Source organism: Culex quinquefasciatus, chromosome 1, assembly GCF_015732765.1.
Source record: "Culex quinquefasciatus strain JHB chromosome 1, VPISU_Cqui_1.0_pri_paternal, whole genome shotgun sequence".
In the NCBI taxonomy this organism is placed as follows: domain Eukaryota; kingdom Metazoa; phylum Arthropoda; class Insecta; order Diptera; family Culicidae; genus Culex; species Culex quinquefasciatus.
In genome coordinates, this window is record NC_051861.1 from 104,219,900 (window position 1) to 104,245,192 (window position 25,293).

Genomic DNA, 25,293 nt, shown 5'->3' on the forward strand with positions numbered 1-25,293 from the left:
AATTCCATATTTGTCCTGATATCTTTAAAAAGTTCAGACATGATCCAAAATTAACACTATATACAAACCTTTTTGCGATACTGAACATCGAAAATTTTAACTTTAAATAAAATTTGTACCAGCCTTATAGCCCAAAAACAAAGCGCTTTTTTTAATTTTGATTTGATCGGAGAAACCAATGATGTTCAATGGCTTCGTTGGACATTATAAGGAATTTATTGACCAATTTTCAACAAAATATCTTAAAATTACAAACCTCAAAATCATAAAAAAATAATTGCAAAAAGCTGAGACCTGTTGTTTTTACGAAAAACAAACACTGTAACTTGTTAAATAAAATAAACTTAAATGTTGAAGCCGAACGTTTGAAATTTGTAAGCAAAAAAAAAAAATATAAAAATACTTTATACATTACTTATTGTAACAAAAATTGAGAAATATCAATGAACCTTTGAATTTTTGATGAAGTGGCTCACAAGCTGGAAATTTGTAAACATATTCAAAAACTTTTTATTAAAAATGCACACATGAACGTTTCTTCAATGTATTCTAAACAGTTTCAAAGTTTGTTCAATGTTAATTTAAATTTTAATTGCTTTTTACAAGCATATTTTTCAGTTTACCATTTTTATTACTTTTAAATTACAGACCTAAAAGTTGAAAAAAAAATGCTTAAATATACAGAGAAAGCCCCAATTTAAATGCTTTAAAACTTTCAAACAAGTTTCAAATTAGTCTAACAGTTTTAGTGTAATGTCTTTGATTATATTATAATGTTATTACATTTTTAAAGAGCAGATTGTTGATTCTATTACACACATTTATAAATTTATTCATATTGACATATTTTACATAAGTAAATACAGTATTTGTTCGCTAATTGGGCATGGCTTAACTGGGCTGCTTTTAAACTTGACGCTCGATAGCTGAGTTATCTTGTTAAACTTACAATTTTGGTGGATTTTCTGAAAACATTTCATCGCACAAATTAAATGGCACATGTCAGGCTGACGTCTGCCGAAAAGTTTCAGAAAACTTAAAAAAAAATCAAAAATCAAACCATCCACATTAACGACCCTCGGGTCTTTTGAGTTCTCTATTGCAAGTTTCTGCTCGAACCTAGGAGTCCGAAGACTTGAATGGAAAGAGCACCCAAACCTCTTTCTACTCCAAGGAACCTTCCACCCCAGTGTTTGAACTGACGACCTTTGGATTGCGAGTCCAACCGCCGCCAGCGATTCCACCGGAGTAGGCTTGGTTTTGGTGTGTTGTTTGTACTTATGGCATGGAGACGACTCCTACACCTGGAATGACTTAACGGCCTAACAACAACCAAGCCCGGGACCGACATTTTACTTCCTCATCCGATGGAAGTTACGGCAGTGGATCGCTCGACACACTCGCTCAACAATAGCGTGTGTGCGTGTCCCATCTGCCTAATAACAGAAGAAGCCTTTGAGATTCTATAAATAGAATTGCAAGTCCGCAATAGATCTAATTCCTGGTCGCAGTGGATAGTGGCATCGAACAAAAAAAAAAAAAAAAAAAAGGTTGGGGCAGATGGGTCAGGAAACTTACCGATTTAAAAAAATCCACCAAAGTTATCAGTTCACCAACAAGGCAGCCCATACAAAAAGCAGATAAACGTCAAAAAACAAAAACAAAACGATATGGTCGAGGGGCCAGTGGTTGCAAAAAGCAAATTCAACAAATAAAAAATAATATTTTAAATATTTAGGCAATTTCAAGTCAAGATTAAGGAATAGTTGTAAAGTGAGCTCTGGAAACAAATTAAAGCAAACTTTATTTTTATATTTTGTAGAGAAAATATTATGCATCGGTGATCCCCTCATAATGTTGTGTTCAGACCAGTTAGCGAGCAGCATTCGGTAGCTGAGCTACGTTCTCGCCAAGTTATCGAACAAGTACTGTAGTTGAAAATAGACTTGAAAATCAATATTTATAAAATTTCAATGTTACGATGTTCCAGAAGGAAGTAAGTTGATACACAAAGAAATTGCAAAAGGCCAATTTTAAAATTGATCAATTTCTTTGTTGCACATCGTTTTCAGTTTTACGCAACCTAAGACGGAAGTAAAATTGCAGCGTATTTTTTCAATTTTGAAAACTTCTTTCAACCTAACAATTACCAGGAAGTTGATGAAAAAACACAGGCTTTAAAAAGAATTCAGAGACAATTACTGCTGGAAACAAATTTAAAACTATGCAAAAAAGAAGAGACAAACTGCACATTCCGAACAAAGACCTCCGTAAGGACAATGACGGCGGTGCAAAACCGAACATCCTTTTCAACGGTCCGCTCCCGATGGTTGCTTCCGATCCGATCGGCGATCAGGAGGACCCCAAGCTTTGTGCGTGCGTGTGTTCATCGACCCAAGCGACAGATAATCGAAAGGTGTTTCCTTTCGTTTCCTTTCTTTTCGTTTTTTTTCCTGAGGTCCTTTTGCTCTCTCTCTCTCTCCGACGATGGTGTTCCAATTCTTGCAGCTGTTTGCCTGCTGCTGTTTCTGCTGTTGCTGCCAATGGGTCTGAAATTTCTTCCTTCGTTGAGGTCGATCCTTTTGCATCCAGCGTGTGTGTGTGTGTTTGTACACCATACCCTAGTTAATGCAACACACAAGGAACTTCACTTGGTAATTTACAATTTTACAGCTTTCTGGGCGCAATTGAGGAGCAGCAGCTGTTCGGCTTTGGGCCTGGTCGGTTATTTTATTGCATTTTTTTCCTTTGCTTCCTACAACAGCAGTTTAAAGTGACAGCTGATTACGGTTAATCAACTGCCAAATGGGGAGCAGCAGCAGCTGGTGAGTTGGGATGGATCGATCGGTCAGGGTGAAAAACAGACAAAAAAACAGGACGATCACCTTGAGTTGAAATGTTTCTTGTAGTTATTACACATTTTCGTTTCAATTGATTACATGTTATGATAACATTTAGAAATAATATTGACAAATGTGAACTTTACCTAAATTGATACTAACCAAAATAATTTATGTTTCTCTTAAAACTAACAGATTTTCCAAATATAACTTATATGGGAGTTTAAATATGGGTAAGTTGACCCATTATTTTTCAAAAATCTTATATTTTATAATTGTTTAAATGTTCATAGTATGGGGTAGCAGTTCTCTAGATTTTCGATATAAATATGCCTGTTTTTGATTTTTAACTATTGATTTGCATGAAATTTCGTCAATTATCCTATTTCTTATAACCGAATAAGTAGTCGGTTTTTCAATACAAGTCTTTATATAAATTTGTAGCTATGAAAATTTCAAAAGTTTAGAAGTATCTGATCGCAGTAAGCCGCGCGCGCGGACTGTTGGGTAAAAATCGCAGCAAAATTTTTGACGGTTCGAAATGCTTCTAGAGAATTTAAAAGTTGTCGTTTTTCAATCGGTTAGCAAAAAGTTTAAATTTTCTTGTGATAATATTTTCTACACTTTTCCAGGCCAGGTCATAAGTGCAACTTCTTTCTTAGAACCACCGAACCATCGGGAAATATTGGTTGGGAACGGACATACTCAGTGCAAGACGAAAACTCTTACGTCAAACGATCGGTCTGTCTCCTGTGAAGAATCTGGAATCTGACGATCGGGATACCACCTCGCGGCGTCTTTTGAAGATTTGACTTTTATGTTAGATTTGCTGTTTCTTGGTGAGAGCTTTCCATCATAAGTTGTTAAATTATAGTATTCCCCTATATTATGTTATTATAAATTGAATAACCCTTCTATCCCTTCACAATCATCCCCATTCTCTCCAACCCGAATTGCCCAATTGGGTCCTAAAATGAAGCTTAGATTGCAGATATTATTGTTTACAGCGATAAAGCTTACTTTTCTGAGTACAATGACCCTTTGTACGACCACAAAGAGTTGAAAATGGATTTTTAAATCAATTTTGAAAAATTAACCGCGCGGTCCTTCTTGACAGAAAAGCTCCTACTTGACAGCTCGTTCCAAGGGGACCATAGTGGATCCATCGAAAAAATGTTGTCTCGTCAAAAAAAAATTTCCGTTTAAATGAAAAAAAAGTGATTAGAAATGGTTTTTAATCGTGTTTTTTACCGTTGTACATAAAAATTGACATAGGGCTTTAGTACCCAATTCCACTTCCCTCCTAAAAATATAATAATTTGCCAATTTACACTCACACTACACCTAACTGATTCGGAGCGTTTGGTACGGTATGTCCACGCATCCTTCCTCCCCTGTTGATTCTGTGAAATGTGATCCGTTCACCGAATATGTCTCTGCGGTCAATGCAACGCAGTAGGCCTGGCCGCTTATATTTTTGCTGTACATTTTTGGGGTTACTCGGATGTACTGCAATTGTTAATATTGACAAGAAAGGACTTGAGGCGTAATCTAACCGCAAGTTCTTTCAGGATGCTTTCTTCGGACTGGCTGCGCTTGTGTTCGATTAAATTAGATAAGCTTAGCTTAGATTTAGAAGTATCTGATCGATGTGGTGTCTTTGGCAAAGTTGTTTATTCAGAGAAAAGGCTGGTATAAATTGTATCAAAACTTTTAGTCCCTCGGCTCCGGTCAAGATCGACGGGGAGAAACTAAATTTCATGCTTGATTTTGAAAATTTCAATAATCATATCTTTTTTGAATAGTATTTGTATAAGTTTTTAGAAATACCTTCGAAAACATTATAAATATCATTTCGATGTTAATTTAAATTTGCAATCGAAAAATACTTATAAAAAATTTAGTTTTAAACATTTTTCTTTAAGCTTTTTGGAAAACCTTGTCATTGCCAAGCCAATTTAAAAATAAAAAACATGCTGAAAAAATCAATAATTTACTAATTTTTCAAATTTTTCATTTGATTTTGATTGATGTCTGATGGCTAAGGCTACCAACTCTTGCTGAGCAAAAATCCGAACACTTTGCCGATATGACACCATGGTACAGTAGTTGTTCGTTAACTGGGCTGAACAAAAAATAACGAGGGGACCACCGATGCATAATATTTTCCAGATAAAATATAAAAATTAAAGTTACTCATTTTTTTACAATGCTTACTTTTCATATTTCTTTAATTGTAACTTAAAATTAAACAAAAGTGTGGGAAAGTTTTTTTATTTACTGAATCTGATTTTTGCAACCGGTCATTTTGGTTTGTTTTGGTTTTTTGACGTTTGTCTGCTTTTTAACTGGGCTACGGCCCAGTCATCGAGCGCCCAGTTTAAAAGCAGCCCAGTTAAACAACGCCCAGTTACCGAACAACTACTGTGTAACAAAAACTGTCAAGGAATTATTTAGATAAGTTCAACTAAATAAATTTGAGAATTACAAATATAAAGCTGTGTCGTTTTTACAGCTAACAAATTTTACAAAATGCTATCAGAGTGCTGATGACTTGCACGTTGAAAAGTAAAGTAAATAAAGTAAACCGTGATTTGAATCAAATCATTATGGTCTTTAATTTTTTTTTTGTAAAATGTTTACGAAATGTCAAGTTTGCTTTTACGAATGATATCGTTCTCAGTATTTCACGAACACTTTTCCAGAGTTTTTTTTTATTGAAATAGGACCTTTTCATGTGAAACAGAACAGTTTATAGGACCTTTAAAAAAAAACTCTAGATTTGTTAATTTAAATGTTCAAAGGTTTTCACAAGTTTTAGAAAGCCTTTGGATCTTTTAATGGATAAGTATATTTAGTAAGAAATGTCAAAAAGAACAACTCTACAGTGTTTTTTCAAAAGGTTCTATTAAAATATGGAAAAAAATAAAATAAATAATAAACTCTCCCTTTTTAAATCAAACTCACAGTTAAATTTAAATGTCTAACTAACAAAAGCTTTGACCAAATCAAAAAAGCAATTCAATGTTCAAAAATTGTTGAAATTCCATACAAATTCGTATTATGAAATGTTAAAAATCCGCGAAAAGGGTCAAAAATCCGTATGATCCGGAAAAATCCGTACAATTGGTAGCCTTACTGATGACATATGGCCTCGAAAAGATAAAAAAATCTATTTTTTTTATTCATAACTTATTTTTATTAGGTCGTTTTAGGTACTACGACCAGGTTAGGACATAAAAAATCTATATAAATATGGATAATAATGCACTCTGTGCAATCTAGCAAGCCATCATTTTTCATTCACGATTTCTTAAAAATCTATTGATCCGAATTTCAAAGTTCAAAAATTCAACCTTTGACTAATTTTTAATTCTGTTGATTTTTATTGCAGAATTGTATGATCAAGATCAAAATACACTGGAGCAATTCTCTACGAAATCGGTCTTTTTTCTTCAATTTTAATTTTTGTATTTTTTAATCCGGCTGAAACTTTTTTGGTGCCTTTGGTATGCCCAAAGAAGCCATTTTGCATCATTAGTTTGTCCATATAATTTTCCATACAAATTCGGCAGCTGTCCATACAAAAATGATGTATGAAAATTCAAAAATCTGTATCTTTTGAAGGAATTTTTTGATCGATTTGGTGTCTTCGGCAAAGTTGTAGGTATGGATACGGACTACACTGGAAAAAATAATACACGGTAAAAAAAAATTTGGTGATTTTTTTATTTAACTTTTTATCACTAAAACTTGATTTACAAAAAAACACTATTTTTAATTTTTTTTATTTTTTGATATGTTTTAGAAGACATAAAATGCCAACTTTTCAGAAATTTCCAGGTTGTGCAAAAAATCACTGACCGAGTTATGAATTTTTTAATCAATACTGATTTTTTCAAAAAATCGAAATTTTGGTCGTAAAAATTTTTCAACTTCATTTTTCGATGTAAAATCAAATTTGCAATCAAAAAGTACTTTACTAAAATTTTGATAAAGTGCACCGTTTTCAAGTTATAGCCATATTTAAGTGACTTTTTTGAAAATAGTCGCAGTTTTTCATTTTTTTAAATTAGTGCACATGTTTGCCCAGTTTTGAAAAAAATATTTTTGAAAAGCTGAGAAAATTCTCTATATTTTGCTTATTCGGACTATGTTGATACGACCTTTAGTTGCTGAGATATTGCAATGCAAAGGTATAAAAACAGGAAAATTGATGTTTTCTAAGTTTCACCCAAACAACCCACCATTTTCTATCGTCAATATCTCAGCAACTAATGGTCCGATTTTCAATGTTAATATATGAAACAATTGTAAAATTTTCCGATCTTTTCGAAAACAATATTTTTGGAATTTTCAAATCAAGACAAACATTTTAAAAGGGCGTAATATTGAATGGCCTTTGTGAAATGTTAGTCTTGATTTGAAAATTCCAAAAATATTTTTTTCGAAGAGATCGGAAAATTTCACAAATGTTTCATATATTAACATTGAAAATCGGACCATTAGTTGCTGAGATATTGACGATAAAAAATGGTGGGTTGTTTAGTGAAACAGAAAACATCAATTTCCTGTTTTTAATTGCAATATCTCAGCAACTAAGGTCGTATCAACAAAGTCCAAATAAGCAAAATATAGAGAATTTTCTCAGCTTTTCAAAAAATATTTTTCAAAACTGGGCAAACATGTGCACTAAAATGAAAAACTGCGACTATTTTCAAAAAAGTCACAAATATGGCTATAACTTGAAAACGGTACTATCAAAATTTCAGTAAAGTACTTTTGATTGCAAATTTGATTTTATCGAAAATGAAGTTGAAAATTTTACGACAAAATTCGATTTTTGAAAAAAAGGATTAAAAATTCATAACTCGGTCGTGATTTGCAAATTTCTGAAAAGTTGGCATTTTATGCCTTCTAAAACATATCAAAAATAAAAAAATTAAAAATAGTGTTTTTGTAAATCAAGTAGTAATAAAAAGTTAAATAAAAATCACCAAATACCGTGTATTATTTTTCAGTAGTCCGTATCCTACAACTTGCCGATCAAGAAATTTTCAATTTTCGCCATCATTTTGTATGGACTGCCAGGTATAATATATGGACAAACTAATGATGCAAAATGGCTTCTTTGGGCATACCGAAGGCACCAAAAAAGTTTCAGTCGGATTAAAAAATACAAAAAAAATCGAATGACCGAAATCCTAGAGAACTGCTCACTGAAAAAAGTCAACCCTCGAAATCGTGAATTGTGTTCATGAATTTGAGAACCACGAAGGAATATATTCGCGTTTAAAACGCAAATTCACCATACTCCTGAATAATTTCCATATGGTTCTCAAATTCATGAACAACAATTCAATTTTCTTCACTCTTTTGACCGTTTCAGGTCAATTTGGAAATATTATTTAAAAGATGAGGTAAAATCATATTTCACAAAGCCTAAAAACAAAAAGCTAGCTTACTAAAATGATGAAGAGATAAGTTAAAAAATTTACGATATTTTGACAAAAAGCACTTTTTAAAACACAAAAGATTTGAACTGCAGCTTTCTATGTCCAATTTTTTGTTTAACTTATTAGAGAGAATTTCCTGAAAGATTACTTTCAGTTGTTGAATATTCTCTAAATAACAAGTGCATTTTTGTAAACTGATTTCTATGTTTGCAATAAGCAGCTTATTTTTTCAACCAATTTTGAAGCCTTCCAGCTGTGCACTCAAATGCATCAAATCTAGAACAAAAACCTGCACCTTTTTCTGCAAAGGAACCGACACGAGAAACCTTCGGCTTTTCCTCGTAAATTCATCGTCTCTGAATATTGCAACTCTTGGTCCTCTCTGGTTGTCGCAGAACGAAACGCAAAAAAGGGTCTTTCAAGAAACCGTCGTCGAAGGGCGCATTCTTTCCCTCTCTTTCTGGTTCTGATCTGATTTCCCCGAGATGCACCGACGACGACGACGACGACGAGACCAAGATAAAGGACGACCTCCAACAATCCGGCCTGCTGGTCTGGTTTCGTATGCGACCGGGATCAAGGCACTATTCAAGAGTCTCTACAGACTTTTGCGAGCGCTCTAGACGCTGGTCGTGGGTTGTTCGTTACCTTGATCTCCAAAAAACAACTGGCACGACCGAGACGCAAACCAAAGAGTGTTGTGTAGAAGGGCAAAAAGCAGTTCCTTGTGAAGCACAAGAAGAAACAAGAACGGAACAGAACGTAAAGCCTTGATGAAAAGGACATTTCGAACGAGTCTCGACGGCCAGCTGAAAGAGTGTTGCTTTCGAAATAAAGGTCTACATAGCAAACCAGGTGAAACATCTGTCAATCAACTCTCGACGTAATTAGCAAGAGCCGGAATTTGTGAATGCTGTGCAGCCTCTAGGTTGAGGCCTCTGTCTGGGGTCTGGCGCGGCCAGGGTATAGAGCCAAAGTCGGCTGGAGGTCTTTGAATTCGTTCGAGGTCCTTGAATGAATATTGGTTATCGTGATCGGGCTGGGCAAGTTCAAGTGATTATAATCAAAGAACTAAAAACTAAAAACTAAAAACTAAAAACTAAAAACTAAAAACTAAAAACTAAAAACTAAAAACTAAAAACTAAAAACTAAAAACTAAAAACTAAAAACTAAAAACTAAAAACTAAAAACTAAAAACTAAAAACTAAAAACTAAAAACTAAAACTAAAAACTAAAAACTAAAAACTAAAAACTAAAAACTAAAAACTAAAAACTAAAAACTAAAAACTAAAAACTAAAAACTAAAAACTAAAACTAAAAACTAAAAACTAAAAACTAAAAAAACTAAAACTAAAACTAAAAACTAAAACTAAAAACTAAAAACTAAAAACTAAAACTAAAACTAAACTAAAAACTAAAAACTAAAAACTAAAAACTAAAAACTAAAAACTAAAAACTAAAAACTAAAACTAAAACTAAAAACTAAAACTAAAAACTAAAAACTAAAAACTAAAAACTAAAAACTAAAACTAAAACTAAAAACTAAAAACTAAAAACTAAAAACTAAAAACTAAAAACTAAAAACTAAAAACTAAAAACTAAAAACTAAAAACTAAAAACTAAAAAAAACTAAAAACTAAAAACTAAAAACTAAAAACTAAAAACTAAAAACTAAAAACTAAAAACTAAAAACTAAAAACTAAAAACTAAAAACTAAAAACTAAAAACTAAAAACTAAAAACTAAAAACTAAAAACTAAAAACTAAAAACTAAAAACTAAAAACTAAAAACTAAAAACTAAAAACTAAAAACTAAAAACTAAAAACTAAAAACTAAAAACCAAAAACTACAAACTAACATTACCGTCAAAATGAAAAAATATTAATAGACTTTCCGGAAATTTATTAAAAAATCCCGAAGAGTTTCCCATAACTTTGCTGCCGGCCACCGGGTACAGAGCACATCCGTTAATTCGAATGTCCGCTAATTCGAGCGTTTTCAAATGAAAAAGGATCCAATTGTTCGACGAGCACGTGGTTTCGTGCTTTTGACAGCTGTCAGTCGTTTCAATTAGCGAAATCGGATTCACTCATTCGAAACAGTTTCATTCGAATTAACGAATCCGCTCTGTAATTGTTATTATGGGTTCCTGAATATTTCGACTAAACGCTTTACTTTCTAACAATTCAGAAAAAATCGAAACAAATCTTAAGTCTCATCTACAACCAAACTTAAGCAAACCCTTGCGAAAACAATCATCAAGTACATCCAGATGTCAGTCGAGTATCGACCATCGGTTGCTGCGATCTCTGCTTGACATCGAAGACACAAAGCTAGCAGGGGCGAAAGTGACAGGCGCAACATTTTGCGATTTACCATTGTTGATCAGGCTTTAGAATGTAGTGGAGGCGCATGTTATTCAATGGAAAAAGTCTGAATGACTCTTTTTAAATAGTCATGTTATCTGAATAGTTTAATTCAAACCGATCACCTAACCCTCAAACCCTTTCCTCACCTTGGAGTTACCCGGTTTTTCAAGAACTAGCACAACAAATTCTACCACACCGTTGCGTTCTGTACCTCACACACACACTTTTGGTCTAGTGCCAATTCAAACAAAGCTGGCGAACCGGCGCATAACCAGGCCCAGCAACCATATGCCATTCCGAAATGTCATTGACTTTTTGTCCTTATTTATTACGTGATGTTTGGGTCGGCCATCGGCGGCGGCAACGCGGTTCCCCTTCTTTTCGTTGACGACGTTTAAAGGTGCCAACTAGCCGCGAAGCAAAAGGGATCCGAGGAGGCTAGGGAGCCTCAACGCAAGAGACTTTGAGATTTGGGTAAAATTTGAAGTAATATTGAAGTCATGTGATTGACAAATTAGTCAGTCAGTCTAATCTTAAAATTTAGGATGACAGCTCGACAGCCAAAACGGTTTTGGAAATTTACAAAGTTACACTTAAGGTTACGTCCTTTTGCAAAGTAAACATGTAGTTTTAAAACTATCAAACTGCCCCTCCCTCTTAAAGGTTCCCCACAATGATTCCTAGCTCACGCATTCGGTGCATCTTCCCCGCGTTGATGAACTTGTGCATCGGGACTTTGCAATTTAGAAGCGCGAAAACCCCGAAGAAGTCATCCCAAGATATACGCACACTTGCGCGCGGCTTGCTTTGTTTTTGTTGTTGTTTGCGAACGTATGTGCATGTCGCGCACTTTTTGCGGTTTTCGTTTTCTGCCCAGAAATGTGCTAATTTTAAACTTCTTGTTCTAAAATGCGTTTGGAAATGTCATCTAATTACATGCCGCGCGAGCGCTAGGGTTTTTCTCTTCCCGGATTGCGCGAATCATTCAGAAAGGCGCAGCGCTGTCATCGCGGTTGTCACAACAACGCACGCACAACTGTCAAAGAGGGTGCGGGTGGGTGAATGAACTGTCATATTTGGGCAAAATTGTAAACAAAAGAAAAGGGAAAACAATGGACAATATCAAAACAAAAGGGGGCGGCGACATTTTAGACTTACCTCAAATTTCCGTTACACGAATTTTCTGCTAATGTTTAAACGTTAAGGGTTGAGGGTAAGTTCGTAGTTGTAGTTCCTGTTTCCTTCCTCCTGTTTTCGGTTGACGAGTTTTTTTTGTGTGTTTTTATTGTTGTTGCTGCTGGTTTTCACACACTTTTGCGCTACTTGTTTTTTGACTTTTCTCTGTGGGAAGAACTTCGGCGACTTCGTTTCTTCTTTTTTAATGCTGATTTTTTCTCACGCAGACTTGTTCTCGAGTGTGCGTTGTTTAGTTGATTTTTACTAAGTTACGAAAAGGAAAACTTTGCTAACTTTTTACCGATTACTTTGAGTAGATGTGTGTTTTTTAGTAATAGAAGTTCTTTTTTGCTTCCTCTATGAAGAAAATTTAGTTGGTTTTAAATTTGACTAAGTTCGGGTTAAATATTTGCCTAGAAATTGTTGTTTGATTTTATCTTTTCGACTCGTACAAAAGTGTGTGTGTGTGTTTATTGACGATTTCCGACTTTCAATGACGATGAATTTTAACGAATGAGAAATGGACTCGTTTTTTCTTTCTTTCAAAAAGTTGATGATTTGCAAGCTGTGAACGAAAAAGAGAGAAAAGAAAAATTGAAGAATCTATTTTTCATCATGTCTGTCGAACAGTCCTTTTTTCAAAATTATTCAATAACAATTTTTAGGTTAAAAAAAAAATCTGAGTAGGAAATTCAAAATGGTGAAGTATGATACTCATATTGCCTATGTTTGATTGAATTGAGTATGGTCTAATAGCAAAACACCCAAAAGTACATCGTTAATCGACAATCCAGTTTATGGATGACCCCCAAAAATGTTCATATTTTCACTAAACATTCTCCAAGATGGGAACAACAATTGATTGGGCTGGATTTGCGCTATCTTCAATACAAAAATTATAAAAAATCAGGCGGTGAAAATTATGTTTCCCGTTAAGGCCTAAGTCCAACGGTCATGTTTTGGTGATGTTGAAATTTAATGTTTCAAAATATAATATTCTTTCGATACTTACCTTCAAGTTTACGTCAAAATTAGCTAATTCGTGGTGCCGTCCTTCGATTGATGATCCTTTTTACAGATGAAGTTTCTCTAACCGCTTGTCGCCCAAATTTACCCAAAGTGAGAATGCTAATTACTAGTAGTAGCTGCTGCTTACTTTCTCCCCAAAAAAAGAACTCCACGCTAACTCAGAGTTGTATGCACCTTTGATTAATTTCGTCTATTGCTTTTGCGGTAACGTTCCGTTCGGTTTCCGAGACCCCTTGTTGTTGCTGTTGTTGTGATAATGTCAAATTTCTAGCTCTCACTCCTCGTTCTTGAAACCTATTTGGGGTCCGAACCCAGGCGGAATTCGACAGCTTTCGGGGTGGGGGTGGTGGTTGACTTTGGTGAATATCTGAAAGGCGAAACAAAAAATAGACAACAGTAAGTACGCGCGCGATCATCATCTTCGCCAAGTTCTAGAAGCGTCAAGAGAACGGACAAGAACAGCCTCGAAAAGCAGATCGGAGACGCCGGTGCTGAAGGCCTTTGATCCCAATTACCCGCCGCGCACCGATCTTGTATTTCAAATTCCATCTCCTCACGTCGTCGTCGAAGCCTCGGTGACCACCACGGTGTCGGTCGGCGATGGAAAAAGAAACAACCGCGGCGGGGCCATTCTCAGCGAAATTGACAATACTTTTTGCGAGCTGTCAAAGTTTTTACAGCATGAAATCTACTCAGTTTTCGTCTTAACCGAATCTATTCAGAAATGAGTAAGAGGGGCAACTGTCGGATTTGAGTGAATTTCATATTTCAGATTAAAAACTGTCAAACCAACGAACTATATTGCAGATTTCACAAAGAACTTCTCATGAACAACAAAAAGCCTCATCGCGCCGACCAGAAACATAAAACATTGCCGTAGTCTGTGCGGTGATTTGACCAGGTTGATCCGTATGTGTGTGAGTCCGTGGTGGGCTATATCGAAGAGCCAAATTTCAATAAAAAGACCTCGTGTGCGTCACGGCCATCTATCTGCCGGGTGGAATCTTTCTCACCCTTGTTTTCGTTGTTGTTGTTGTTGGTGGTGCTCGGTGAAGGCTCCACCACACGTCGCGGTTAAGCAATAGCGTCAAGAATTGAAGCGCGGAAGGTTGCTATGACCACATCGCAGTAGGCTGAGGAAGCACCAAAAAACAACAACTGAAAAAAACACGCGGTTTGAAGTTCTTTCTTCCGAACAAAAGATTTTGAACTTGTTGTTGTAGTTGAATCACAATATTTACCATTCATATTATTATGAGACTCAAACCACGCTGGTTTGACACAAACTATATCAAACGTTTGTTGTGAAGGTGACAGTTCGTCACATTCTAGTGAACTTAGAAAAAACAAAATGAGAGCAAACAAAAAGTGTCAAATTATCAGAGTTTAGTGTATTTGACATTCTTTGGTGCGGTTGTCAAAGTCGCTAATTCTGACTCTGTCACTCCTATGGAAGCTGACTTTGTTTATGTTTTGGTTTTCCTAGCACGGTCTATTGTTTGATTGTTATTGTTTTAGTTTTCGTGGCACGAAGTGATGCAAACACAATAATGCAAGCCAAGATGGTGCGTACCTATGATATACAGATTTGGTAGTAATTCATGTATTTGAAGACTCTTGCTATGACTTCGGCTTCTGAGGATTTTGTGACTCCGATTTGACTCCAGCTTCTCAGAATTTGCCGACTCCGACTCCTGCTCTCCAAAAATCCGACTCCGGCTGCGACTTTACAGCCCTGGTGCTTTCAGGCCTTTCGTCAAATTTGATCGGATAGCCCTCAATTCTTTGTGAAATTCAATCAGTTTGCGTTCAAAATACTCAGTCGTTTGGCCTCAAAAATATTTATTGACTACAATTGTTTTTTACAAAACTGAGTGGCATTTAATACACGCACATTCAAAGTCACAATCGTTAGGTAGTGTGTACGCGCTTTCAAAAGGGCTGTCAAATTGAATAAAAAACTATTTTGCAAGATTCGATAAGCTGAAGTTTTCTTGAAGACCCTCGAATATTTCTAGCAAAACAATGCAAAAGGACCGAAGCCAAAGTGTAAACAAAGAGTCTATCCTGCTCATCCCGAATGTAAACATCAACTGACATGAGCAGGATAGACTCTTTGTTTACACTTCGGCTTCGGTCCTTTTGCATTGTTTTGCTAGATTTCTGGAAATTTCTGAAAAGTTGGCATTTGATGTCCCCTAAAACATTTCAGAAAATAAAAAAAAATAATAAAATAGTGTTTTTTTGCAAATCAAGTTTTAGTGACAAAAGTGAAATTATTTTTTTCAGTGTAGTTCTTATCCATACCTACAACTTTGTCGAAGACACCAAATCATTTTTGTATTGGCATTTGCCAAATTTGTATGGAAAATTATATGGACAAACTAATGACGCAAAATGGCTTCTTTGGACATAACGAAGGCACCACAAAATTTTCGAAATACAAAAAAAAAACGAATGACCGAAATCTCAGAGAATCGCTCATATTCGAAATATTGGATGATCATGTTTAATCTGTATGACAATAATAATTATTGTAAAATTCTCTGGATGTTTTGCACCTCTGACACTTATTTCATTTGTGAAACATTGGGTCCTAAAATTAAGCTTAAATTGAAGATATTATTGTACACAACGATAATGCTTATTTTTATGAGAACAATGACCGTTTATACGACCCCAAAGGATTTGAAATGGATTTTTAATTCAATTTTTAAAAATAAACTGTTCGGCTCTTCTTGATTGCCGTTCAAGAGCCAAACGACATGCGACACCTAGTGTTGAGTAGCAGAACAGAGCGAAGAATGTCGATTGAAATTTCCGCCCTTTGAGGTTATGTATTAGGATGTAACAAAAATGACTTTTTGGCGGGCATTCAGGGGTTTGTTCCGGTGGGCATACTGAGCCTAAATCCCAAATATGAGTTTGATTGGACGCCACAGGAGCTGGCGCTCCGTCGTTCAATTTTAAATGGGATTTAACCCGTAAAAATTTTTTTTTCAAAAATGTCACTTTTTGAGGCATTTTGGCCACCAATGCGTTAACCAAAAACATCACTGGCGTGTAGGCGCACCTCGTGACGCCCGAGACGCCATTTTGATTTTGCTGGGACCGATTTTTCGAAAAAATGCCAAACTTTAAAGGTCTATACCGAGCTCCAGGATGCTCCAAACTTCAATGTTATATATACCAAAAGATGCGCAAGGATCTGGCCTACACGCCAGTGATGTTTTTGGTTAACGCATTGGTGGCCAAAATGCCTCAAAAAGTGACATTTTTGAAAAAATCTTTTTTTACGGGTTAAATCCCATTTAAAATTGAAGGGCGGAGCGCCAGCTCCTGTGACGTCCAATCAAGCTCATATTTGGGATTTAGGCTCAGTATGCCCACCGGAACAAACCCCTGAATGCCCGCCAAAAAGTCATTTTTGTTACATCCTATTATGTATGCGAATTCTGTTTTGTTAAATTTCAGCGTTGAAAACAACTTTTGAGCAAGAATTCGAGCTGATACTTTGTTAACTTTTGATGCTCTATCATTTTAAACAATATTTTGTTTTCAAAATTATTTTTTTCCAAAATCTTTTTTATTGCGTTAATTTAAAGAGGGCAAAAAGTTTACAATCGTACTACTTGAATTTTTTCTCAAAAGTTGTTCTAAGAGCTGTAAATTCAATTTTATGTTTGCATTCCTATGTAACCGAACAGCGAAAATTTGAATCGTCATTCTTCGATGCTTTGCGCCATCTGTCGGAATTTTTGAGCTTTTGATCGCGAATAGAAAGTAGGGTAGAGTAGTCATCAATGAGACACGGGGAACAATGATAAAATGGCTCTCACAAGTCGTATTTTCAACCAATCAGGCTCATATTTGGGGGAAAGGTGTATCTACTGGATACACGTCTGCTATAATAGTGGCTTTGGTTATGGACGCTCCCTTGAAAAGTTATTCATATATGTTTGATTCTGGGGTGTAAAAGTAAATTATGGACAAAAAATACTTTTTCGCTCTTAGGCTGCCATTTACACCAAAACTAATATTTCTTCAAATTTCTTTCGTCGTTCCATAGGGATTGAGTTGTCCTACATTGTCCTTTCATTAGATTTGGCCAAAATTTAGAATACACCCAGAATCCAGGGCTGTCTCATTGTTCCTACTCATTTCAGCCCATGGGTAACAATGAGACACTTTGATTTTTCTTCATTAAACATTTCAAAATCCATGTAAACCTTTCAAAACATGAATTGAATGTGATTTTTGGCATATTTATAGAGTTTTAACTTCATTTAACCAAACATACAAAGTTATTTGGTGTAAATATATGGATTTTACAAAATTTAAATACTTTTTAATATAACTTTTGTTAATTAATGTTTCATGTTGGCAAAATTGCTCTAAAATGTTCAAGGCAAGTCACCTGTATTGGAACAATTCAAAAACATGATGTTGTATTAGAAAAGTATTGATTTTCGTAAAGTGTCTCATTGTTCCCCAGCTGTCTCATTGTTCCTGCCAAGTGCGTCTACAATGAGACAGTTGAATAACTCTGGCTGTAGATGTCGGATCGATCTCATATTTTGGTCAATGTTAGAACACACTAAAAGAAAGAAAATGCAACAAAAGGCTCATTAAAACATGCTGATGAAAAAATTAGAAAAATCGTTGAAAGTTGAAAACCAAAAGTGTCTCATTGATGACTACCCTACCCTATCCTATTTGACAGCTCGTTCTATGGAGACCATAGTTGATCCATCGTCAAATGTTGTCTTGTCAATGTTTTTTGTTTTGCGTTAAAAAGTAATCAGAAATGTTTTTCAATCGTGTTTTTTACCATTTTATATAAAAGTTTGGACCCTATTATTATTGTTTTTCAGTAAGGATCATTTCTAAGACTTCCAGATAAATAATTCAAAGGTTTTTCTTTGAGTTTGATAATTTTTAAATTGATCTAGAACCGATCGAAGAATGGCATCGGTTACAACTGGTAATCATACGATTCTCACCAGCGTTTCCACGACCGGAATCAACCCCCTTTTACGTGTTCACCTCTCATCATCGCTATTGAAAGATGTAAGTCCGTACCTACCAAGCCAAGAATCACGATGGATGGGCTGACTGGTTGGTGACCCCCTGCGTGCTAGCATCGTCGCTACCATCACCACGAAGAATAAGGAGAGCCCCCTAGAAGGCATCAACCCCTAGAGCCCGTAGCCCGTGGCTAATAGCCCACCAACAACCCTCGACTCCACCACCATAGAAAAGAGCCCCCCACTTCAACCCCAACACACATACGCGCTCGTGCAAAAATTATAATGTCTTCCGGTGTGTATGAAGACTAGGCCTGTATGTATTGGGATAGTTAAAGAGGTGGGAGAGATGGAAGAAAACCGCCAGAACCCATCTCAAAGCCTCCGGACCACACCGAAGAAGAGCGAGGGAGAAACGCCACTTTGGTGAACTACACTGAAAAAAAATGAAGTTGCGAAAGAATGACGTTTGACAGCTCAACCGCAGACAGGCCTACTTCGCATAGATAACCGTTGAGAGGATTCGATGAAATCTGTGACTCATGCTTGAAATAAATCAATAACAAACGTACTTTCGTTAATCCAGTGCTTCTCGCAAATCCCAAGAACAAAATTGCGAACCAAAGCTCACAAACAACGCAAAAAGCAACTCAACGGCGCAAGATCGGTAGAAAATGAAGACGTAAGTTTGATCACCTCGACTTGTAGGTACAATCAACTCTGCGCCACGGCCTGACGACGATCTTCCACCGAACAACAACAACACCAAGAAGTTGCCAACGATTAACAGAGCACAACACACACACACACCGGTCGCAAAAGGTGGCTCAGCAGACACCGCGCTGAACCAGAAGGTAGCAGCGCGGCAGCTCAAGTCAGGTACACATGTTCAAGGCCATCACTTTGTGTCCGCCGGCCGGCAGCTGAGAGATCGAAGAAGGCTGCGGCTGGATCTCTTTTGAGGAAAGAGAGAGAGAGGGTTGATCGAGTGCCAGCCATCAGAGTAGGCAAGGTGGTGTAAAGTTGAAGTACCTCGTGTTTGGATAATAAAATTCGAAATTATTAGATTTTTTGTAATTCACTTTAAACAAAACAATGTAATTGGGCCCATTTCGAAGTGTAAACATAGCGCCTGCTCGTTCTCAATGTAAACATCAACTGACGTTAGCAGGATATACTCTTTGTTTACAATTCGAGTTTTGCCCAGCTACATTGTTTTGCTTGATAAAACCCGATTTTACTCAGAAATGTGTTTTGACGCCAAGCGACTAATTTGCGTGCATTTAACTAAACATGAATTAGCGCAAATCTGACGTTTGGCCTAAAAATACCAGGGCTGTGGTGAAGTCGCTGACGGAGTCGGTGGACTCAGATCTTTTTGTAGAGCTGGAGATGGAGTCTGATTCTGAGAAGCTGGAGGCGAAGTCGGAGATTCGGATCGAGATTCGGAGTAGATGGATCGCTACCAAGGCAAGCTGTATCATAGATGCCACTAAAACCAAAACAATAACAAAATAACAATGGACCGTGTCAGAAAAACCAAAACATAAACAAAGTCAGTGACAGTGGAGTGACAGTCAGAGATAGCGATTTTAATAACCGCATTACTACACTGATTGCTACATCACCATACCTGTCAAAAATGTCAAATACACTCAAACCCCGTTGGTTTGACACCAACTGTTGTCAAACGAACGGGGTCACTTTTTAGTTTGACACCCCTTTTACACGGAGTTCACACACACTACTGAACGTTTGTTTAGATAGTGTGCGTGAGCGCCGTGTAAAAAGTGACAGTTCGTTTGACTTTGACCAACCAACGGGGTACAAACTAAAAAAGTGTCAAACGAAAAAGTGACCAACCACCGGGAATAGAGCATTCTACGTGCGTATGTATTGCGTGTACGTACACGACAAAAAAGTGAGGTTAAATTTTGTCAGCCAGCAAAACCAAATGGTGCGCTAGTGTGCGTACGCGAAACGTCATAAAGCTCTATTGAGTGTACACTGAAACCGTGATGATTTGACATTTTTAGTTTGTATTCGCAATTTTTTTGAAATATTATCAAGTACCGTAAAATTATTACCTATGTACTGTTTATTTGTCAAACCAACCGAGTTTTACTGTACCTAGAAAATCGAACCTGTATTCAAATTGGTACGTTATCAGGAGGTGAGGAGACATTACGCACCGATCTGAATCCATTAGTATTTCGATCGAAATTAATACCCACTACGTGAGAACCAACTCGTGCGCGTCTTGTAACAACTTTTGTACGCACGCTTTGATTTCCACGCGCGTTTTTCGGTCACTTCTTCGCGTGAAACCTCCTCGAAACCATGTGGCTTCGCATTGAGGCCGCGAACCGCAATTAATTATGCCTTATGGCCTATCTACAATCACTTAGCTTAGAACATCTAAGTAAAGTAGTTACTTAGGAAAGTCTGCAACTTACGTTCGTCATCCACAATCAACTTAGAAAACTTGCTGGGCTGATATACATTGCTATGCAGTTGTTTGTTTACCTTTGATATGGAAACGTCAACTTACTGTAGATTTTGAATTTTTCCAAACCAAACGTCAGTTTCTAATTTGATTACTTTTCCATTGTAGAAACTCAGATTCATTTCCATTGATTCAAATTCCTAAGCTAAGTGAAATTTTCTAAGCTAAGTGATTGTAGATAGGCCATTATTGAGTGTCTTCTTCCAAGTTCTACGCACCGGACGCGCTCTCGCAGACAAGAAGGCCTTGATTTTTTCTGCTCGTCTCTGGTCAAATTTTGTCAGATTCTGACGCTTTTGTTGTTTGGCCCATAAGTAGCCGATTTGGAGTCGTTAACTTTTCTAGAGTGCTCTGGGTTGTTCAACCCCCTCCGCCGGACACTCTGGTGTTGGCAAGGCTTTGAACCGGATCTTGAGCCCAATTTGCTGGTGTACGATTCAACAGGATGATCGGCACATTTCAGAACCGACATTTTCGTGGCGCGGTTCGTGGCATTTCAATTTAAAGCGAGTTTATAGCAAACTGACAGCTACAGCAAAAAGGTGCCATAATGGTGGAACTAATCTCTAGGGTAGGGAAGCCGTTCAACATTTTGCCACTTTTTGCAAAGTTGTAACCCGTTTTTGAAACTCGTTGTTAATCCAAATTCTAAGAACGGATTAAGACAAAAAAAATGCTCCAGACATATCAGGGTCTATTATCTGTTAACATTGGTACCGCATGATCCATAAAACAGGACCAAAACCCCCATTCATGGTATTGAAATTTGAGTAGTTCAACCCGTCAGACGTTGGGGGACCCCCAACAAATTAACAGCAACATAACACACGTCCCCGTACAAACATGAGGGAGGAAGGGACCTGTCAATGGGTTTTATGGTGCCGCCCGGCGGCTTTGCTAAGTGTCAAATTACCCCCGAAACCACTCTGGCGAACACAATGAGCGTGTGTGTGCGTTTTTCAAATTTCAAGAAATCCAAGAAGGCTACGCTACCTAACATGGGCTTTGAACGCAGTTTGTCACCCGCATAAATTGGCAATATGGGCTTTTGGATTGGTAGACATAATTCGAAAAGGATGGCTTGGTTGGGAAATTAAATCATTTTACTTAATGTGTAGCAGTAATAAAATTATTTCAACAAAAATTAAAAAAAAACTGACATTAAAAAAACTATACTTAGTACAACAAACTGAACTATTTCGATGAAATTACCATTGATTTTAGAAGAATTTTAGAATTTTTATATCCAGAATTTTAAATGTTGAAAGTTTTGTAGAATTTTAAATGTTAAGAATTTTGTAGAATTTTAAATGTTACGAATATTGTAGAATTTATAATATTTGATTACAGATTTTAGAAATAAGATTGTCTATAAACTTATTTTAGAATATGAAAATAAAAAAATGGAGTTTTAAAGATTTTCTGATTTTTTTTTATTTAAAGAACTTTCCAATTTCATGATTTTTTAAACTTTTAAATTTTTAGAAATTTTGAAATTTTCAGAATTTTTTGAGCCATTAGATTTTTTTAATTTTTTTTACTTTTTTGAATTTTTCAAATTTTGAGACTTTTCAAAAATTTCTAAATTTTAAGAATTTCCAAAAATTTCTGAATTTTCTGAACTAAAATTTTTTTAAAAAATTTTTAGAATTTAAAAAAATGCAGAATTTTCAGAGTTTTTAGATTTTAAAGAATTTTTAAAATGTTCGGAATTTTCAGAATTGTAAATTTTTTCTAAATTTTTAAAAATTAAAGATTTTTCAGAATTTTTTTTTTTAATTATTAGAATTTATAGAATTTTGAGAATTTTCAAAATATTTAGAACTATGAGGATTTTTAGAATTTTTAGAATTTTGAAAATTTTCAAAAATTTCAAAATTTCCAAAATTTTCAGAATTTTCAAAATTTACTGAATTTTTAGAATTTTCAGAATTTTTAGAATTTACTAACCCCTCAAAACTCATGTCCTCATGTGATACTTTGTCGGAGACGCAGCTGATTTAGCGGTCCCATCACTCAAGTATCGGACTAACATTCCCATCCACTTCCCCGTGTCTTACCACTGGTCGTGGCCGGCGTCTGTATTGATCAGCATGATAGGGACCTTTGAAAATTGCGAAGGGGTGATGATTGGTTCCTACTTTTCATCTGTGGTCCACGGAGCAATGTTTGGGGTCCTGGTCAATAACGAAGTAGCAGCTACGGGTAGACACAAATGCTTTGCTAATTTTTAGAATTTTTAGAATTTCATAAAATATTCAGAATTTCCAGAATTTTTAGAATTTTCAAAATTGTCCTAATATTCAAAATTTCCAGAAATTTTATATTTAATAAAAAATATTTTTTTTTAATTTTAAAAATTTTCAGAATTTTTCAAATTTTCAGTTTTTTTTTTTATTTTTAAAATTTTTAGAATTTCCAGAAATTTTATAATTTCCAGAATTTCCAAAAATTTTAGATTTTTTAATATTTCCAAGGTTTTCAAAATTTTTAAAATTTTCAGAATTTTCAGATTTTTCAAATTTTTATTTTTTTTAGATATTTCAGAATTTTCAAGTTTTTTAGAACTTTTAGAGCTTTCCAAATTTTTAAAGTTGTATAAATTTGTTGATTTTTGTGAATTTAATTTTTTTTTCAAATTTTCAGAATTTTCAGATCATTTACATTTTTTAAATTTACTTAATTTACTTAATTTTTTAATTTTGAAGATTTTGGATTTTTTCTGAATATTAAAAATTTTCTAAATTTCTAAAATTTTCTGAATCTTCTGAATTTTCAGAAATTTTCTGAATTTTCTTTTTTTTAATTTCTGAAATTATCTATTTTTTTTAATTTTCTAAATTTTCAGAATTTTATAAATTTTCGGTACTTTTGAAGGTTTCTTAATTTTCATTTTTTTTTTGTATTTTCAGAATTTTTTAAGTTTTTTAAATTGTCTTAATTTTCCAAGTTTTTTGAATCTGCTGAATTTTATTTTTTTTCATTCTCAATTTTTTTTGGTTTTTCAAATTTTCAGAATTCACTTAATTTTTTGATTTTTTTTTAATTTTCTATTTTTTTCAATTTTTTGAATTTTTTACATTTGAGAATTTTCAGAATTTTTAGAATTTTCGGAATTTTCTGATTTTTTTTAAATTTTCTAAATTTTTTGAATTTTCTGATTTTTGTATTTTTTCTGAATAGTCTGAATTTTCTGAATTTTCAGAATATTCAAAATTTTTTTTTTTAATTTTCAGAATTTTTTAAATTTTCTGATTTTTTTTTATTTTTTTTTTTTAATTTTCAAAATTTTCTGAATTTTCGATTTTTTTTTGAATTTTCTTTTTTTTTAATTTCAGAAATTTTCTGAATTTTCGGAATTTAATTTTTTTTTGAGTTTTCTGAATATTCTAAATTTTCTGAATTACAGTCATCCCACAAATTCGGAACACCCACAAATTTGGAACACTTTTATGATAATTTGTCAATAGCATGCCAAAAGTAGCTTTTCTGTCGACTCTACTATTTTTAGAACCTTCATTTAGACATTATCTTGCTATTTCACTAGTAAAAGTAGTACTTTTTGAACAAAAAACTTCATTCCAAGACTATTTTGTCCAGAACAGCAAAACACTGCCTCCAAATGGCCTGTTTCATAATTGTGGGATGTTATTGTGCCTCCCACAATTGTGGAACACCTGAATTTAACTGATATTTTCACAAAAAAAGTTATCAAACCATGTATAATACATCACTAAGCTTGAGTTTCATTGGTTTCAGTGTGTGAAGTCATTATTTGATAATAAATAAGTACTCCTGGAGAGATTCAAAGTTTGTTTACATTCGTAAGAAAAAAGTGTTCCGAATTTGTGGTTTCAAGGGTCAAAGTAATTCTTCAAAAACTTCATATAAAAGTTAAAATTTGCAGATGTTCGATACAGCATTCGAAAGATCGCAAGAAAAGCTTTCAAATGAAGGTAAAAGCGAATCATCAAGTTCAATTATCGATTTGCTATGATTTTTTGAACATTGGCCGATCTGGAAACCGTTCCGAATATGTGGGATGACTGTATCTGATTTTTTAGAATTTTCAAATTTTTTGAAATCGTCTAAATTTTCAAAATTTTTCAAATTTTCTTAGCTGTCTAATTTTTTTGAATTTTCTAAATTTTCTAAATTTCCAGAATTTTCTGGATTTTCTTATTTTTTTTGAATATTTTGAATGTTCTGCACTTTTTAATTTTTTTAAAGAATTTTAACAGTTTTTAAAATTTCTAGATTATTAAAAATTTTAAGAATTTTAAAATTTTAAAGTTTTTAAAATATTTAAGAATTTTAAGAATTTTAAGAACTCTAAGAACTTTAAGAATTTTAGAATTTGCTGATTTATTTTTTTTACTGCGAGATATCAAATCAGCAAATTTTAGTGTTCACCTATTAACACGAGGTCCAAACCACGTGGCTTCACGTTCAACCTGCAATTGCCGAACCCCCCGTTTCATTAACCTCCCCTCACAGATCCGGTGTATGTGTGTTACGTCTGACCCTGACGTTCGAGTTGGAGACCGGCGTCGGTGGCGGCATCCAAGTCGACCGCGGCGTCGACTCCAACTCGATTCCGCCAGCAGTGGCAAATGGTTGCTTTGGTTGTGTCCTTGGTGGGCTCATGAACAAGAAGAAGAAGAAGAAAAAAACCTTTTCACAATTCCAATCATGATCATCATGCTAATGTGTGTGGAACCATTGCCGGCATGTCCGACCGGCTTACCACCGCGTATAATGGTGCATGACTCGGTAAAAGTGTTGCCAGTGCTTGCCCGGCTTAAGACGGCTGGATGGCAACACTTTACTGATATATTGGCTGAAAATTATAATAGAAATTACTGATTAAATGCTGTTACCATCACAATC

At 34.9% G+C, this 25,293-nt stretch overlaps 1 protein-coding gene across 2 annotated transcripts in view; it reads right to left on the reverse strand.

Moving 5' to 3' along the window:
- The window catches only part of LOC6054823 (RNA-binding protein MEX3D), an 88,132-nt gene that overhangs the window by 20,935 nt on the left and 41,904 nt on the right, over nt 1–25,293 (reverse strand). For both annotated transcript variants that reach the window (XM_038261148.1, XM_038261154.1), the window contains exons 2-3: nt 12,854–13,237; nt 11,824–12,406 (exon numbers count right to left, since the gene is read on the reverse strand). The gene's annotated coding sequence lies outside the window, so the exon portion shown is untranslated. The remainder of the gene's footprint in view (nt 1–11,823; nt 12,407–12,853; nt 13,238–25,293) is intronic.